The following is an 8,777-nucleotide window of genomic DNA, read 5'->3' as shown; positions in this document are numbered from 1 at the left end:
TATATATAATACACACACACACACACACACACACACACATATACATATATATATATATATATATATATATATATATATATATATATATATATATATATATATATATAGAATCTTATAACAGATTGTTTGCCTTTGTCAATGGATTAAGGATGTAATAACGGAGCGTCAAACGGTAGGATAATCCCTCTGCAGCTTTATGTCCAATTTACACTATTTCCTTTTTCATTTTTGCATCTCTTAAGCTCTGTCATCTACGTCAGATCAAGAGGAAAGTCAACAGTAAACGAAGAAGGGAACAAAAAAACGGCAGGACATTTTTCTTACCTGACTTCAGCGAATTTTTCTGTTCTTATCCAATTCCACTTGACTTGGCGAGGAAAAAGACAAACAAAAGTCCTGGAATATTCTTGGTTTTTTTTCCCCAAAGCTCTCGTGTTTTACGTTTTATCTTGAGACGGATCATCTGAAAAGTCAAAGAGAGTTGCTTGTTTAAACTTTCAGTCAAACTCTGATTGTACATATAAAGACTTTAGTGACTTTTTGCATTAGCTTTCTAGGAGGGAAAGATACTCAGATACCCGCTGCCCACATCATCGATGTACAAAGTTAAGTATACCTTAGTTTAACCAGACCACTGAGCGGATTAACAGCTTTCCTAGGGCTGGCCCGAAGGATTAGATTTATTTTACGTGGTGAAGAACCAATCGGTTAACTAGCAACGGGACCTACAGCAACGGGACTTACAGCTTATTGTGGAATCCGAACCACATTAGAACGGGAAATGAATTTCTTTCGCCAAAAATAAATTCCTCTAATTCTTCATTGGCCGGTCGGAGAATCGAACGCGGGCTCAGCAGAGTGCTAGCATCGATGTACAGTGAAAATATGAAAGGATATTCTAGGTATCTTTTATCGAGGGGGTTAAGAATAATCAAACATTCAACCTGTCCTGTCCAGCTCGGCGAAAAAATTAAATTTTATTCCGGCAATGCTGAAAGGTTTCTCTGTATCAAACCCTACAATTAAGTGGTAAGCTCTGTCCAGAGCATGCAGAAATTAACAAAAAAAAAAAAATAAATACTAAAAGGTCAAAAAAGAAAATAAGAACTCTATGGACAATAACACATGCAGCTCCCATCCTCTCATTAAAGTATATGGTTTTATTTTTTTTTTATCATCACTTGGTACCGTCATAAGCCATTCATAAGCTGCAAGAATAAGAAAACATACATATAAATAACGATCGCTAAATTCTGCAGCCGTTTCACTATTTAAAATACAATAAAAAATCATTTTTCATTGATGAGCATTTACTTAAATTTGTAAGCTAAATTCCTGAAGGATTTTGATGTGTAGTGAAAATTGTTAAAGCTGACGATTAAATACAATAAAAACATGCTTGCTTTTACTTTATATATGTGTATATATATGTATATATAATATATATATATATATATATATATATATATATATATATATATATATATATATATATATATATATATATATATATATATATATATATATATATATATATATATATTATATAATATAAATATATATATATATATATATATATATATATATATATATATATATATATATATATATATATATATATACTCTATGTATATAATATATATAATAGAATTATAGTGTGTGTGTGTGCGTGTGCTTCAGCAACACTACATGAGCTGGAGTCTTTCATATCCTATGGAAAATTAATTTACAGACATGATCATTCTTTTCGCAAAGGAGAGGTTAGCGCTATCATCGACCAAGATTTAATGAATAAATCATATGACTGATTATATTTTTCAACGCGATTCGGGTCTTTACAGTGACTTTTCCATGCGAATTTCTTTGCATTATAAGTCACTGAAAACAAACATAGCTCCGACAAGGTTGAATGATTTTTCTGTCCACACTTTTTTTTTTTTCTGTCAAACACTAACGACATAAAACGTCCACCAAAAATTGTCCCGTGCAGGAGTCCGTTTTAGCACACTCGAAATACACACGACCTAATGGATGAATGCGATTCTTATGATGAAGACTGATCCGGACATTGCTATGCCATCCTGTTATTACCTGGCTCTCTGTCCTAATGCTTATTTTTTGAAATTCTAATTACAATCCAAAGCAAGTTATATGGGATAAACCTCTTTTCCACTTAAGGTTACAATTTCCATTTTCCCAGTCTTATATTAGATCTTTGTCTAACATAAGTTTCCTCTTTTTAACTGAATTATCCCCAATTATAAGTAAAAGTTTTTCTGTCAACTTTTTATATATTGGTGGAATTTCTCAATAAGATCACTGCGCAGCTGTAATTTTCGTATTAAATGAGGTTTCAAAATGATAATGTTGAATCTTCATGAAAGACTGACGTTCGAGCTAAGATGTTCCTTATTCCTTTACATTTTTGGAGGCAAGTATTCACTCCAACAGCACCCCTTCCCCACCCCCTCCCCAAACACACAAACACACTCCAAAGAATCTCCCATGTACAATATCTAAAAAAATACGTCCTACAATTCGTTTCTTTTGTGAACAGAAGGCAAGACCACTATCGCCACTGCAATGTGCAACACCGATTGCATGAAAAGAGCTGAAATATAAATTATTTAAATTTTACACACAATCACTCTTTTACTTTGTAAAACGAAGTTTTGTATAATCAGGAGTGGAGCCCAAACCCGGTATTTTAACTTTCATTAATGATGTTCTCGGTAATTATATAAAAGTTTTACTGTTAACAATGTTCGCTGTAATGGAATTCATTTTTTTGCAAATCCTTCAAGTTGCAACAAATATACAGGAATGATGAGGGGAAAAATATAACGGTATTATTTTCTCTCGTGGTGCGTGGAAATACTTTACCATAAAAGTTTTATATTATGTAAATGTTCGCTCACATTCTTTTCAACATTTGTGAAATACAACTACAGGAATGTTCATTTTTATATACAAACAACACTGTGGTTGTCTGAACTGTATATTTTTGTAAGTTTTGTCTCCCAGTTCTGATGAAGTAAGTAAATACACGGACAGATTTTCAACGAAAATCACTTGTGATTATTTAAATCGAAGAGAAAAATCATTTTAATGTTTCTGAGCTCTGAAATGAAATACCGTTTTACGCCGAAGCCTTATTAATCCAACTGATTTCCATAGTCATAAGATATTGCAATAAATTACATCTACAGTATTAAATCGATTTTTATACAATACATCAACTATTAGTTCTAGCAAGTTGCAGGAGATAAACATACCAATTGTACAACAGTAAAAATGATTTGAGGTTGAAAATATTGTTTAATTCATTTAGCTCATTGACATATTAACTAAAATTACCTTCCGTTACCCGTATATTTTTGCATGACACGACAAGTGTTATGAATTTTTAAGGCATTCTAACGAATGATCGAAGCTCGGCCACGAAGTCTGGTTTTCATTATATTTCCAAGGCAACCGACTAGTTAAGAGTACATCGAATTCCTTAACGGTAGGAGTTAACGATAAGTTTCCAGGTCATAATAATGAAAGCTTCAAGTTATTGGCTGCAGCTGCGGAAAATTCACATGCGTCGTTTGATATTTTTATCATCCGAGTTATTATTTAAGATTCTGTACATATTAATTACCTACTTTCAGTCTTCGAAAAATTAATAATTTTGCTAGTTCAGGATAACTAAATTGTTTATTCCCTTTAAGTTGCAAGGGGAAAACAATAGTCCAGTCATAAGAATAATAAAAGAAAAACACTAAACACTTAAATAATAAGGTTTACTGTACTTTCTGCGAATGTTTAAATACAAGATATTTTCCATTCAGAGAGGGCCAATCAGCAAGCCGGGTGGGGTGGGGGGGGGATTTATAGCAGAGGATGTCCTCTAATTGTTCTCGAAGATCCGGACCCTCAGATTGTTGGCTGACGGCGGAGGTCGATTCTACCGTTCTGCTGGGTGCAATATTTTTGTGCATGAGAGATTAAATACAGTCATTTTAAATTCGAAGACTAACTGGGGTTTATCTTCCTTGGCATGGCGCTCCTCGAGGATACTCTAACGACCAGGGTTCATTTTACAGTCAGAGATTTGGGTACTTTTGACCAAGTGGTTCCTTATGAAGCATAAGTTACGGTGCCTCATTTTAGTGTCAATTTGTAATACCGTCTTAAATAAGGGCATGCCAGTCTCCCTGGCACAGATTCCGGATCATCTTATTAAGTGCTACAAGGTAAGGCCAGTCCTAACTTTGGCATAGATGTGTGCACATTAGGTGAGCCCCGTAAAATTTGGTTGGCCAGGTCCAGCATCGTTATTTGACAATAAACTGATGATTTTATCTATGTTGTGGCGAAGGCTGAGTGGCCGTTATTGGGCAACAAAGTCTAATGAGTCCTCCATCCTCTTCGCACACAGCATTCATTTGGTTTTTATTAAACAACTTCACCAGGTTACCGTTGTTGTCACTACTGTTTTTGTTGTTATTCTTAAAGATATCGGCCCCACGAACGCCTGGTGGTCTGTTTACGGCGGTATTAGAAAAGCTATTCCCGAAGAGTTATACGTCACATCGATTACGTTTCCCAAAGAGATAGGAAACAATTTTACAAGTTATATATGAGCTGCTAATATCCTTTTCTTGAATCATTTCTCACTCTACAGTCACCATAATTTGTTTATATATATGTTTCAACTGAGCTGTTCCCTTTCACACATATTTAATGCACACTAATTCTATGTTGGAGTCCCTTACCACGTTGTACATTCCGGAATATCACCTTGATTAAAGAAGACATCAAAGCGGGTCTTCCCAGTGGCATTTTTCTCGGCCACATTTTTCTGCTTTCAAAATATTAAAGATTCAACACCAAGATTTTGATATTTGTTTTCCAAAGAATACATTAAGAAACCCTTTAACAAAATTACCGCTGAATTCTTAGAATATCTATTGATATATGGAGGCAGCGATCATAAGGAATAATGGAAAATAAAGCAGACCTTCGGAGACAACAGACACGTCTGAAGGGAGTGTATGAGTGAATTCTGTGACGCTAAACCTAAGCTTCAATAATTGACGCGGACCGCAAGGTGGCGCTCGTGTTTTGACCAAGAAGAGGAAAAGGGAAAAGGTGTAACACGGAAGACTAATATATATCACCCTCGTTTGCTAAGAAAATGGCTCAGTGAAAATACACCTCGGAAACTTCAAAACATGTTGAGAGAGAGAGAGAGAGAGAGAGAGAGAGAGAGAGAGAGAGAGAGAGAGAGAGAGAGAGAGACTCTGTAAAACCATTAAAAACAAGAATTTTGATTTGTAGTTTATTTTCAACTTCCCTGAACGTTCCACAAATATAATGGACCTTGTTTCCACGTAAACGAGCCCACAGGTGTGGCTCTTATTGAATACAACTGCAGAGTTGACGAGATAATTCTGTCCGTATTTGTTCCTTAGAGGAGCCTCAAACCTATTTTAAAACTGTCAACTTTAATAACGTAAGGACTCAATATGAAATATTCTATCTTTTTTGTTGTGAAATGTCTCCGAAACACAAAAATAAATTACAGAATGTAATTCGTGCTCACAGCTTTGCGAAATACTAATAAATTCGTTTACAGACATCAACCACTATTTCGCAGTTATTTCAGGGCGTTATAATTCACCTCTAAAATAAAAGAAAGAAACAATACCTGTAAATTTAATGTTGACGACAGAACAGTTAATAACTGCAACTGACACTGACTCTGAACCATTCGGTACTTTAAATGAAAATCTCTTTATATCTGAGGATATTACTTATACTTCGCTTCTGTGTACACATATATACATACATACATACATACATACATGGATCATGCATAATGTGTATACCTTTCTATACATAGGTGGCTAACTCTCTTTACATTTCCTCTCTGGTATTTAATGGAGAATGCCACTACCCATCTCCAGAATCCAGAACATAACCATCTTATGTGGATTACAGTGCTACTGTATGTATTCTTGCTTAAACAACCAGGACACTTACCCGCAGTTGAAGAGTAAATTCATCCACTAAAATATATCAACTCTTTGATGTTCATTTCTTCTATTTAAGGTACTTTCCTATCTGAGCATAAAACTTTGGCTAAGCTACACATTTTATGAGATTAAGTAAATGTGAATTTAGAATGACAATATCATTTAGTTTTCTATGTTACATATAGTGTTTCAGAACACACTGAAAGTTTCAGTACATTTTTAATATTTAAATGAAGAGTTAGAGATAAATCCTTCGTCATTTTGAACTCAATAATCAGGCATTGAAATTTCAAGCAATGTAACTGAATTGAGAAACATCATATGCCTGGTTTTTTATCCGCTGACCGCTTTTGCTATAACATAGAATGCTTTCTTATTACTGAATGTTTGTTTATGTATTTATTTCTCTATCCTACGGGGAAGGCTAATGGAAAGGCAAACACGTGAGTTATTTCCGTCAAGGCGTAAAGGGAAAACAAGAAAGGGTGAAATAAATTGGTCGGACAGAAGCCGAGAGATTCTATAGACCATCCAATAAAAGTAAGTAAAAGCCTCCAATATTGAATTTGCGTTGGATATTGAATAATATGGTAGCCAAGGACTGTAGAATATTTTATGAAAATATCTAATCCTTTCTCCATACGAATACACGAACAGTAGCTGAAAGTGATTTCATTTCGAATTGAACGATGCATATTTTCCTTCATACATAAATGATGAGCATATTTTTTCCGGCGAGTAATTTGTGATGAAGTCATATTTATTTCGCTGTCGTGGATACTTTTGCTTTTCTCTGCAACTGAACCGTGTCGACTTACAATCGATGTTCATCAGCCTAATATATAAAAGTGTTTTGTTGACCATAAACGACCTCATTGCATCGTCAGTGCTTTATTTTAAATATCACCTTTCTTACTGCCTTTTTTTATGTGGCGTGAGGGGGGGCGGTTAAATTTATTTTTTTTAAATGGATGTTTTAACAAAAATAGAGGACACGTATATGTCATAACGTGTGTGTTAATTTTGATTTCTTGCTTTGATGTTTGCTGGACAATGTAGCTTGAATATACACATAAAAATAAGTATTCTACAAGGAAATTATATCGAGAATATGCTTTACAGTCTATGTTTTATTTCAGCCGACGAGATATTATTTTCTGAGATGGTGGGCGCGGAGTTGGGGAGGGGGGGGGGGGTTTAAGTATAAATAGGCTTCTTTTAAGGAACCAGATATGAGCCCGTAGTTCTTCTCAACGTGATTTTCTCTCCATTCCGGCTTTCCCTCACGAAGTGCGGGGAGCTCTCGTGTAGAAATTTCTCTCCTCTTCCTGAATTCTAAGGGTGAAAAGGTCCACAAATGGAGGAACTAATGGGTAATTATGCAAATTGAAGAGCACTCAGAGGAGCTCCGTCCTGGATGCGTTTTATTAAAGGAGATTTTTCTCCTTATCTCTCTCTCTCTCTCTCGCTCTCTCTCTCTCTCTCTCTCTCTCTCTCTCTCTCTCTCTCTCTCTCTCTCTCTCTCTCTCTCTCTCTCTCTCTTGAATTCATTTCCTCCATAGGCCGAACTTTTATTTTCTTACTCTTTCCGGCAAACTAATTCCTTTCCTTCAAGCACTTTTGTGGCCTTTCATGCCCTTTATCAAATAGTTCTTTTTAAATTCAGTTTCTCTTGTTTTCTAATCTCTTAAAGATTAAACTAGATTTTATTATTGATCATTTCGGATATTTGATGGCCCATTTATTTCATTTCTGATACCACTGCGTTGTGTTAATTTCCCCGATATTAATTTTCATCCTAAAATACTTCCTGTATGGACGAACCAATTCGGAAAAAGTGGGATAGCTTTAGTAAATGAAAACTTACTTCCGCGTTTATCTCTTACTATCTTTTCTGTATGCACTATTCATTCTCATTTCATCATTTCATTTGCCATTTTTTTTTTTTAGGAAAAACGAACACTGGAGTATTGCAAGTTAAACGTTTAATATTTAACACCGGGAAGAGTCCTTTATGATTATGGTCAGATTCTAGGTTTTGTGATACATAACATTACTAATGTCAAGTACTAATTAATTTTGGTACGAAAATTCTAAAAGAAAAACCTGAATAAACCTTCGGTTGATATACAATAACACAGACACACGCACGCACACACACATTAATATATATTTATATATGTATATATATGTATATATATATATATATATATATATAATGTATATATACACATATATACTGCATATATGTTTGTGTGCGTGTTTGTTCAGTTTTTTCTTTTAGATTTTTCATGCGAAAATTGAATAGTAATTGACATTAATAATTTTACTGATCAAACAGCCAAAAATCTTACCATAACAATAAGGACTGTTCATGGTGTTAAATACCAACAGTTAACTATAATACTCCAGTGTTAGTTATATATATATATATATATATATATATATATATATATATATATATATATATATATATATATATATATATATATCATTAATCAAATTTTGTCAAAATCGCAAATATCAAATAAATTCAACATAACTGCCAAAACGTTGCAAAGAGTTGAAATCAGTGTATAAAATATAAATGTGAACAAATATATATAAAAAAATGGTCACTATAAACGTAATGGATACAAAAAAAAAAGAAAAGGAAAACCAGTTGTAAAAGAAAACAGTCCCAGTTGCACGAGTAATGAAATATGTATTCAGATTTCCGTAGAGTTATTCGACCTTCAGAGAGAGCACGGA

At 34.0% G+C, this 8,777-nt stretch overlaps 1 long non-coding RNA gene across 1 annotated transcript in view; it reads right to left on the bottom strand.

The window, feature by feature from the left end:
• Positions 1–327: 327 nt before the first annotated feature.
• LOC136832429 (uncharacterized) overlaps positions 328–8,777 on the bottom strand; it is a 356,175-nt gene continuing 347,725 nt past the window's right edge. Inside the window, exon 5 of the long non-coding RNA XR_010851198.1 lies at positions 328–463. This is a non-coding gene — a long non-coding RNA (uncharacterized lncRNA). The remainder of the gene's footprint in view (positions 464–8,777) is intronic.

This window comes from Macrobrachium rosenbergii, chromosome 49 (genome assembly GCF_040412425.1).
Source record: "Macrobrachium rosenbergii isolate ZJJX-2024 chromosome 49, ASM4041242v1, whole genome shotgun sequence".
NCBI lineage: Eukaryota > Metazoa > Arthropoda > Malacostraca > Decapoda > Palaemonidae > Macrobrachium > Macrobrachium rosenbergii.
Note: the sequence above shows the minus strand (reverse complement) of the source record. Positions and strands in the feature narration are given on the sequence as shown.